This window comes from Corvus cornix, chromosome 3, assembly GCF_000738735.6.
Source record: "Corvus cornix cornix isolate S_Up_H32 chromosome 3, ASM73873v5, whole genome shotgun sequence".
In the NCBI taxonomy this organism is placed as follows: domain Eukaryota; kingdom Metazoa; phylum Chordata; class Aves; order Passeriformes; family Corvidae; genus Corvus; species Corvus cornix.
This window is the reverse complement of record NC_047056.1, coordinates 97,268,870-97,278,903: the sequence shown is the minus strand read 5'-3', so window position 1 is coordinate 97,278,903 and position 10,034 is coordinate 97,268,870. Positions and strand designations below refer to the sequence as shown.

Here is a 10,034-nt window from a genome sequence, read left to right as displayed (position 1 = left end):
TCTTTTCTTTTCTTTTCTTTTCTTTTCTTTTCTTTTCTTTTCTTTTCTTTTCTTTTCTTCTCTTCTCTTCTCTTCTCTTCTCTTCTCTTTTCTTTTCTTTTCTTCTCTTCTCTTCTCTTCTCTTCTCTTCTCTTCTCTTCTCTTCTCCTCTCTTGTCTTCTCTTCTCTTTTCTTCTCTTTTTTCTTTTCTCTTTTCTTTTCTTTTCTTTTCTTTTCTTTTCTTTTCTTTTCTTTTCTTTTCTTTTCTTTTCTTTTCTTTTCTTTTCTTTTCTTTTCTTTTCTTTTCTTTTCCTTTCTTTTCTTTTCCTTTTCTTTTCTTTTCCTTTCTTTTCTTATAAATAAAGCTGCCTGGGGCAAGTCCTAGCACTCCTATCACAGTGTGTCAAGTTTCAGCCAAGAGCAAATATTTATGTCTGCATACCACATTAAAACATCTTGAAGCAATAAAGCTGCATTGAGAAGACGTTTGGGGCCATCTAGTGGAACTGGAGTGAAGTCAGGCAAAACCTGGGGATCACGGACATGAAATGCAGTCAGTTCAGCGGAAAAGGGAGCAACGTGCTTCATTTTTAGCAGTTTTTTCCTCCAATACATTATGTAACTTAACACAACTTTTGTTATTCAAGTCTAAGAATAAAATAGCTATACAAAAAACTTACTGTTAATATAAAAGTTCAAACCTGCATTTAAACCTCAGAATGCTCTGAGGGTTGATTTAGAAACATCGTCCCTAGAAATACATAAATCCAGAGTAACAAGAAAAGTGTACTGCATAGTGCAAGGCACAGAAGCTACAGGAATTAACTAAAATACCTAAATTATTTTCTTTATCTTAAAATTCTGTTGTTTTAATTTGCCAATGGAAGATATACAGTGATCAAGAATTATTCTGTTTAATAAACACACACTTCCTTTCCTTGAAGAAGCAATTCACATCATATGTCAGACATATACTTCAATTTATACTTTTTTAATTAGCTCTTGATTTTGACATTGGAATCATGTGTGATTGCTTGATTACAGAAAAGTTAAATCTTTCAACATTAGCCTCATGGCAAAATGTCCTACATTACATCTGCACACTGAGAATTACCTCCATTTTGTATTTATTTCTGCATACAATTTAAACATTACTTGCTTTAGTGTGCAAACCTTTCTATAGAATTTATCATTATTATTTCAGCTATCTCATCAACAGAGTTTCAGATAAGATCATACAAAGATTGGGGGTTATCAATGTGCCCTTATATAGAGGGAATACATTCCACCATCAGTGTTGTCTTCAAGGATAGAACAAATGCTACAGTTTTCAGAGTCCAAGTCTATTGTTTTTCAGTTAATGATGAGAACATATTTTGTTTTCCTTCACATAATAGACAAGTTTTTAGGTGGACATAATAGAAAAGGTCATAAAACCCACATTAGTTATATAATGACACTGCAAAATCTCCACAGATTTTTGATCTCTCTGTATTTTTAACTTGCTAGAATTACCTAAATGTTCACAATTGTCACAACAATGGCTTGAATTATTAGGAGTTAGGTTGAAATCAAATTAAATATTAGATAAGCAAGTTTTATAAACTTCTTATAGTCCTTTCCCTGATTATATCATTTTTAATGCTCATCACTTTAAATAATAGTTTCTCTCTTAAGTCTTAACATGGAGAATTGGAAAACAGATATTATTATCTTTTCTGCTTCATAACTCCCCCTTTCTTGCACAGTTGAACTTATATGGTCTTGCTACATGGGGAGAATCACAAGTTCAAAGAAGGTGGCTTTGCTTGAATTTTATACACATTACTTGAGTAAGGGGGCTGTTGTTAAGGGCCGTAGCCATAATATACCCCTTTGTACACCCAGGCAGGGTGACAAAAGACATGTGAAAGACAAATGTGAATTATTATTCTGGTTTATTATTAGAATAGTATTATAATATATGGAAAGATTATGTAATATCAGACAGAAATCTATGGGAAATTAGGTTTCATTAGCCGTTCACAGAATTAATTTCTCAAATCCTCTATTCGTAACACACTGCTGCTGTAGAAAACTGTGGTGCTTTGTGATTATGAGATTTTTTCTTAATAGTCCTTGGATTAAGGGTCCTTTCATATTATCTATGATGTTTAAACATTGCATTCTATAAATTTTCTAAATATTATATAATGTTGTTTTTTCTTTAAATTTCACTAACATAATATAACTATGCATTGCAGTATATTGTCACTCTCAACTTGTTTCCTTCCTTAGGAATACTTTGGAAAATATAAACCTACTATCATACCATATTCATTTAACTTTAATTCATGGTATCTAAATCAAGAAAATGACCATTCCAAATCCCACCTAATAGAGTTTCACTACAAACATTCAGTCTATAATGGAACCTAGACATTTGGAAATTTGCATATGTGAGAGTAGAAAACTTAAAACCAAGAAAACAGTCTGATTCATAACATATTTACTTGATATAATGTGACTTATTACAGATAAATTGCCATCTGGAAGGCCCACAGATAGTACTGTGAATTATTGATTTAATCCGCAGAAAAAATAAATCATACATCATTAGCTGATGCAAGATATTTAAAATATTTTCTTCTCAGAAGCATTCCTTAAATATAAACACTAGTCCCACTTTCAAATACTATCTTTGTTCAATGCAATATGTTACTTGTCAGTATTTTAGAAAATCTGTCATACTTGAGGAATTCCAAGGCTTTCACTGTTTCATGTCTTCTATCCTCAAAAACCTGTGTCATATTCTTTCACCATTTTTCCGTAAGACTTTTCTGTTTGGAAGTGGCTGACACAATTTCATCAACTAGAGAAGTCACTGTCAAGTGGCCTGATACACTCTCTCCCCTGAGAAAATAAGCTGCCACCACAGCTTTTCTACTATCTGCTAAGCCAAGAAGTGAAAAATTGAGGCTTGGAATCAAAAAGGATTTCCCACACAGGAGTTCAAACCAGAAAAAAAAAACCCAGTTAAATATTTATAGTGGTAGGACGGTAACTCTAAAACCTGCTTTCCTCACCTACTGAAAAAGGCATCATTTTGCTTTAGTTTATGCTATATAAAGTCCTGGTGTCATTAATGATACTGCAGTGATTGTAGACTTCTACGTAACTTCGATCTGTTCATTCAAATGAATTTGTGTTTATTGATGAGGACCCAGTAGAAACAAAGATAGGTTGCTAGTGTAACGGCAAATGTAGGAAAGCATAAATCTTCACTCCAGCATAAAATCTGTCCTTAGATGCAAAAGCTGTGTTACATGAGAAAAAACAAAAAAACAGTGTTAATAATCAATGAGACAGAGTTCTATACTGATGGGATTCTATCAGCAAATGTATAAGGCAAGGAATTGGTTCGACATAAAAGTCTATGTTCTCTCTTTCAACACCCACATTGTCTTTAGCCTGGCATCAACCTCACTAGCTGTATCTATACAAATAGCTGGGGACAGGATGGTGCAAAGCACAGTATTCTATGCTCATATCCATACCTAAACACTCTTCCAAGGATATTCAATTGTCCCCATTGGAATTGTGAATCTCAAACCAAGGACATTGTTTGAAAGAGTGCAAACTGACATTCACCCAAAATGTGTCAGGGACTACACTAACAGACTGGAGATTTCCTTCTATCCCTTGCCAGTCCTTAGGATCATGCTTTGGCCCTGTCCATACAGTATGAAGGTGGACACTGAGTGCTGTTACAGTTCTAGACGGAGCATATGTTAATTGGTTGGCAATTGTGCATTTTAGGTTTACATTTTAGTCCTTTAATTTCCATTACAGCTACCCTTTTTCTAGCTTTAAAGTATATTTGTGGAGTACCACAAAGCTCCTAAAGTGGGAAAATATTGCAGGACAATTTACAACAAAATCCTGGTCCCTCAAGTTATCCACACAGAACTTGCTCCATTTACACTACTGAACAAAACAGTGACAAAACCTATTCCCCAGTCCCGAAACCACATAGCACCATCTGTCTAATCCATAATATTTACCTAGGTTAGTCTCCAAAATAAAGTTCATGACTATTGAGAATGGTGTTTGGTCCATCCTAACTTCTAGACTGTGAATTGGGGTATGAGCTGGCACAAGCTCATACCATGCATGAGCATGTCACAGTACAGATAATTGAGTTCTGGTATCCCAACACATTCTAGGAGACAGTTTAATAAAGATGCAGCCAGAGGCAAACAGACTGTGGCACTGTGTATTATAGCTATTGTCTAGAGGTCTCTTTCTGACCATGTTCCTGGTACCATTTCAATGGAAGAGAAAGTACAAGGAGGGGAGAAAAAAAACACTAAGGTCACATCATGACATACAGACAAGACACAGCTGGAGTGACCACCCCAGCCCAAGAACTGGTGTTCTCAGATACTCATCCACTCCATAATCACTTAGATCTGGTCTAGACTGCCTTTCAGTCTATTTCCATGAACAAACAGAATTTGGCTCTAAATACAATTCAATAGGGAAAAAATAATAAAATAGATTGTGTCACTTCCAGACTGGTATTTTGTAAATCCTCCCTATTCACAAAGCAGTCTTATAAGGTACGTCACAAACAGCTGCACAAAAATACAACTGTTCAAATTAGACCCAGATGTTTGTTTCATTAAAATAGCTTTTAAAATTCAAATGCAAGAATATAATTTTACTGTTAGGTTTTTATTCATAGTAATTAAAATATTAATTTAAATAGGTGTTACTATGGCATTTTACAAACATGTAGTTTAATAATTGGTATCAAGTAGGTATCAAAATAATAACATGGGTTCCAAGAAATATATTTCTTATTTATATAAGAAATTGGGTAGGATTAACTTCATTTGTTAACTTTAATGTTAACTTTATTATTTATTTCTTTTTTTGGTCTCAATAAGAATGGTACTGTTTCAGTGGAGCCAGCAGCCTTGCCCAGTTAATTTTCACTATATTTTGCTATCAAAGCAATAATAGAGGGAGAAAATAACTACTGTAAATCTCTATTTCAGATCAAAATCCAGTTATAATTCAGAACGTAGAAATTTATCAAAGGCCTTTCCCTTTGAGCATTTATGAATCCAATCCAATCCCCCAGTGCCATATGGGAGAATGAGAAGATCCTGTTCAGAATACTAATGACAAGCTGACTGGATAAGCCTGCCCAAAGGAACTCTGTATGTGATGCAACCCATATCACATTGAGTGAGGCTACACTATACAGCGTATGTGTAGCAACACTGGACTCAAAATCGTATATTCAGTGAGATGGGACACATATCCAGTCACTTGGACTCTGCCTCCTCTTCAGAGGGAGAAGACAGAACAAAGAACAGATTAGACTCATTGTACATAGGTTGGGCTTGATGATCTCAAAAGGTTTTTCCAACCTAGTTATTCTGTGATGTATGAAACAGATTTGCCCTGCAAGCACACACATTACTCAGGGTTTCCTGCAATCTTAAAATAGCCCACCATTTGGTTTGCTTAAATTCCAACATAAGCCAACTTGAACCACTTAGAATACATTTGGAGGATATAAATGGGACTTCAGTAGTGCCAGCCTTCCATATTGTCTGTTATGTCCCTGGCTATAACAAGCTATTATAATGATAAATACGGCAGAGATATCACAATGCAAATGTACACGTGCTAGGTCAAACTGCCAAAAATTACTAAGAAAGGATATATAGTTTAACATTGCATTATCTATATCAATACTGTCATAAAAACTCCCTGTAATCCATACTAGATGAATTACAGATAACTAAAATTTATCTGTTTGAAAAACAAACAGTTAGAAAAATGGGCTCTTATTCTGTGTGACCAAGCCATATATATATAGGTTTATGATCTATAGTACTTACACTCTAATTTTGAATGTTTCTTATCCTCTGTAGCAGTTTAAATGCAAATAAGCTAGCTTAACCCCTGTGTGATTTGGTCAGTCTCTTTGACTCCACATAAGCAAAAATATGAGAAAATCTTACTTATCTAGCATCAGTTTCAGCTGAGATGAAAACCATGCAAGATCAGATAAGAAAGAACAACACTTTTTTTCAGTGAGGGTGGTCAAACACTGGCTGGTTGCCCAGACAGATTGCAGAGTCTCTGTCCTTGGATACATTTAGAACCTAAATGGACATGGCACTGAGCAACCTGCTTTAGTTGTCCCCTGAGTGAGTAGGGGTTTGGACTGGATGACCTCTAGAGGTCCCCTCCAACCTCAACAATGTCAGGACGCTGTGATTAATCACTAAATGTTATCTGTAGTTTACACTGCCTGAACTTCTACACTCTACGGCAAAGAATGTAGAAGGGTAATAATTACTCTTAATTCCTGAAAACATTTATTGCCAGTCAACTGATGTTTAAATAGTTACACAGTAAGGAAAAAGGAAAGTTAGGACAGAGTAACATCTTTGTATCCAAAATTTTACATAATGAATCTCAGATAAATTGATATTATTATCATATCATACTCTTCCCTGAAATACCATACATTAACAGTTAAACATAAATTATACAAGCATAAAGTAATGAATGGGTATTTTTTCATAGTAATTTAAACAGGCAGTACTCATAATTAAACACTTACTATTATTTCTCTCTTTTTCCCCTCAGGCTTATTAATCCCTATTTCAATGTAATTGTAGAGGAAAAAAAAGACACAGTAGATAAAGTATATTCATTTGTATCCAAATTAAATAGGCAAACTAAAAATACTTTGGCCTCACTGTGAAATCCTTATCTAAGGATTGAGACACAAAAAAAGGATATGGGTAACATCACTTCAACTTACCAGAACTGGAAACTAAATGTAATATATTGTCACCACCACAGAATCCAAAATCCCAACAGGCACAGGGCTCCACACATTTGGAGGCTTTAAGACACTTCCAAAGGGCTGCTCAGAAATCCCACTCTACTAGGAATTGCCTGCAGATAGCCAGAAAGAGACACTAGCCACATATAACAGTATGAAACACAGGTGCACAAACTAATTTACCGAGACAAGGAGGGAGAATGTCCTCTGCCGGCTCTCAGCCCTGAGTCTAAACTCTCCCTGAAGACTGCTGTGCATCTTCTCATGGCTGTAGCTAGTGACAGCACCAGCCGCCTCCAACACAGCAGCACAATGACTAACACACTTGTTCTAAATCACTGTGGTTTAAGTTCTAGCCTACAATTATTTTTTTGATGTCTACTCTGATACATTGCATTTATGTGTATATGTAAGTATAAAGAGTGGGAGTTTCATGGCCAGTTTTATCCAGTTCCAGAAGAGATTTCTGTAAATGGTCAATTAAAATCTGGTTTTTGAAACAGGTTTTGCTGTCTAAAGAGGCTGATCCACGGAGATACTATGTGTATAACAGAAGATAAGCACCATTGTGCAAACGCCAGACTTTATTTCTGCAGTATTCTTTTTCAGTGAAATCTGACCAAAATTTCTGTGCATCTTCCACTGAGCTAAGCAACAGCTCATGCTGGATATCTAAACTAGTTAAACTAATTTTACGCAAGTTGAGATCTGCCAGCTAGCTAATCTTTTTCATGAAAAAAGGAATTCCTTAATTTCACAGGGAAATGACTGATTCCACACAAGTGTGGCTTATTGGTCGTTCAGAATTTGAATTCAAATTACTGAATTCTGTTTTGCAGCACTCCATTAGGTCTAGCACTGCTCAAAAAAGAACCAAAGAAAAAAGGCCACTGGATGTTTTTGTTGCTCCCTAAGGCAGTAGCAGCAAAGCATGCATGAAGATTATGAGGCTCTTGACTATTTTTGCTGTATTCTGAGGTTCTTCAGAGCAACAGTAAAACTGAATAAACCTCACTGTTTTGACATGCTTGACAAAACAGAGACCTAACGGAGTCATATGTACATTTGGGAAGATCATTCATTATTTGCACAGAATTTCAGGATAAAAATCCTAAAAGCTCTCGCTCAAATTCACTGCCTGCTGTGAGCACCATCACTCTCACTGGAGAAAAAATCAGTTTTATCTTGCTGCTACTGACAGCCCTGTTGTTGCCTTCTCAGAGCAGGAACAGCTGAACTCTGTTACAGCACTCCACGTGAGAGCAGACAGTTCTAAGATCAGCTCTGAAAAGCTTTGCGGGGTGACAAATTAATTACTGCATTAAAGAAAGAAAAAAACCCCTTTGATCGTTACTATTTCCCAAAGGAGCAGCTTGGCTGAATAAAGGTGTCTTCTCAAGCAGGCAATTTGCCTTTCCACTGTAACACATGGTAGGGAAGAGTATTTCCATACCACCACCACCTCCTCCTCCTTCTCCTCCTCCTCTTTCCTCTCCTTTTTGCATTTTCAAGCAGATTTTAGTTGGTCCACGGTAATTCACAATGACAAAACCCTGGCAATGCTAAAACAGTCTATAAATCATGGGCCAGGGCAGCCCATCAACAGAGACACTTTAACTGGTCAAGGACAAAGGCCTGGAAAGAGCAGTCGCTGGCAGGTTTCATGAAGGTTTTCTCCCCTATCTCACCCCAAGCACTGTGATGGCCCCTTATGACCCCAGTAAGCCCAGGATGGGGACCAGACAGCCCCATCCCTCCCATCGGGGTTCAGCTGGGGCAATCAGAGGCCAGACAATGCCTTCCTGCCTCCTGCTGCCCAGCTGCCCATCCCATGTGCTCCACCCCGAGGAGTTGGACATGCTGGATGGCATGCATGTGTGCCAGGGTCAGACACACAAAGGTGGTGGGAATACTAAAACCTCCTGGGGTTAATTGTTGAACGTGCCAAATGTCCTGAATAACACCAGGTTCTGGGGTGGATGTTACAGACTGCTTTGCAGTTAACAGAAAATAAGCTTTTAAAATTGATAAGACCTCCCTGAAATATGAGGCTTTTGTTTCTCTGCACGAGTCATTCCTTTCTCCTATTCCATGTTTCTGTTTCATGACTTTTCCTCTAACAGATGCTGAACTGCCTATGGAGCACTGAGGAGGGCAGCCAGCTTCCTGGAGCTGCAGAGACAGTGAAGAACTGAGGAGTTCAACTGGGGATTGTGTGGAGGTGCCTTTCCCTTCCCTTTCATCACACATATAGAATGTCACTCATGATGAGCTTCTTATTTTACCTAGATTTCCTCAACAGTTTTACTCCTTTCCAATAGGACAGTCGGCACAGTAAAGGGCTCTAAGGACCAAAAGTCCTTACATGAAAGACAATATCTAAAAAGTGTCATTTGGACTAGTAAAACAAACAGTGACTTACAAAGTTTGTCCTTACACAAACAAAAACGTTATTCTTATTTTATAATCAGTGAAGAAGCATATGATTAAATAGAAACAAAGAAAATGGAAATGCAATAAACCAAAATAAATACTTTTCATGATAGCATTACTCAGTGCTTCACACACACAAACTGCGGCATGAAACAGAAAGGCACAGAAGAACAGCTATGAAAACCAGTGAAAACCAGGTCATTTCTAGCATGAGATACTAAATATCTGTGGTTATTGGGAAGGAATAAAAGTCCTAATGCTAACCTGGCTTGGAAGATGTGGGATCAAATATTGTATTTTCTACAGACTTCCTGTGTACTGTCTATATCACCTTGTTTCTGTCTTATTTCTCTGGATAGATATTCTGGCACTTATCTGTCACACAAAGTATTCTGAGCAGAAATACATTACACATGAGGGCCATGTCACTACTTTAATATTATATTGTTTTTAGTTGCATGATTACATAATCTGAAATTAGTATTTTTATATAAATATTCTTATGTATGCAAAAAAGCAAACTGTAGGAGTCACACTTTGTGTCACAATTTATGCTGCCATATACATGCATAGAACCAATCAAACTAGATAACAAACCAGCATTACCAGGATTAATATTTAAATGTATAAAATGGCTAATTCTTCAGTGATGTTTTAGGGTTTTTAAATCTCCATATAATAAACAATTCACAATATACCTTCAGTGGTCATAATCTTCATAGCCTAGTGGTATTTAAAATGCAAGTTTGGAAAACACAATGTCATA

The 10,034-nt window shown here is 36.5% G+C and overlaps 1 long non-coding RNA gene across 1 annotated transcript; it reads right to left on the bottom strand.

Moving 5' to 3' along the window:
* Positions 1 to 327: 327 nt before the first annotated feature.
* Positions 328 to 7,087, bottom strand: LOC109143745. The gene is made up of 3 exons (XR_002044086.2): positions 6,812 to 7,087; positions 3,045 to 3,275; positions 328 to 507 (listed from the first exon to the last, which is right to left on the bottom strand). It is a non-coding gene; the product is annotated as an uncharacterized LOC109143745 (long non-coding RNA).
* Between the last annotated feature and the right edge of the window lie 2,947 nt (positions 7,088 to 10,034).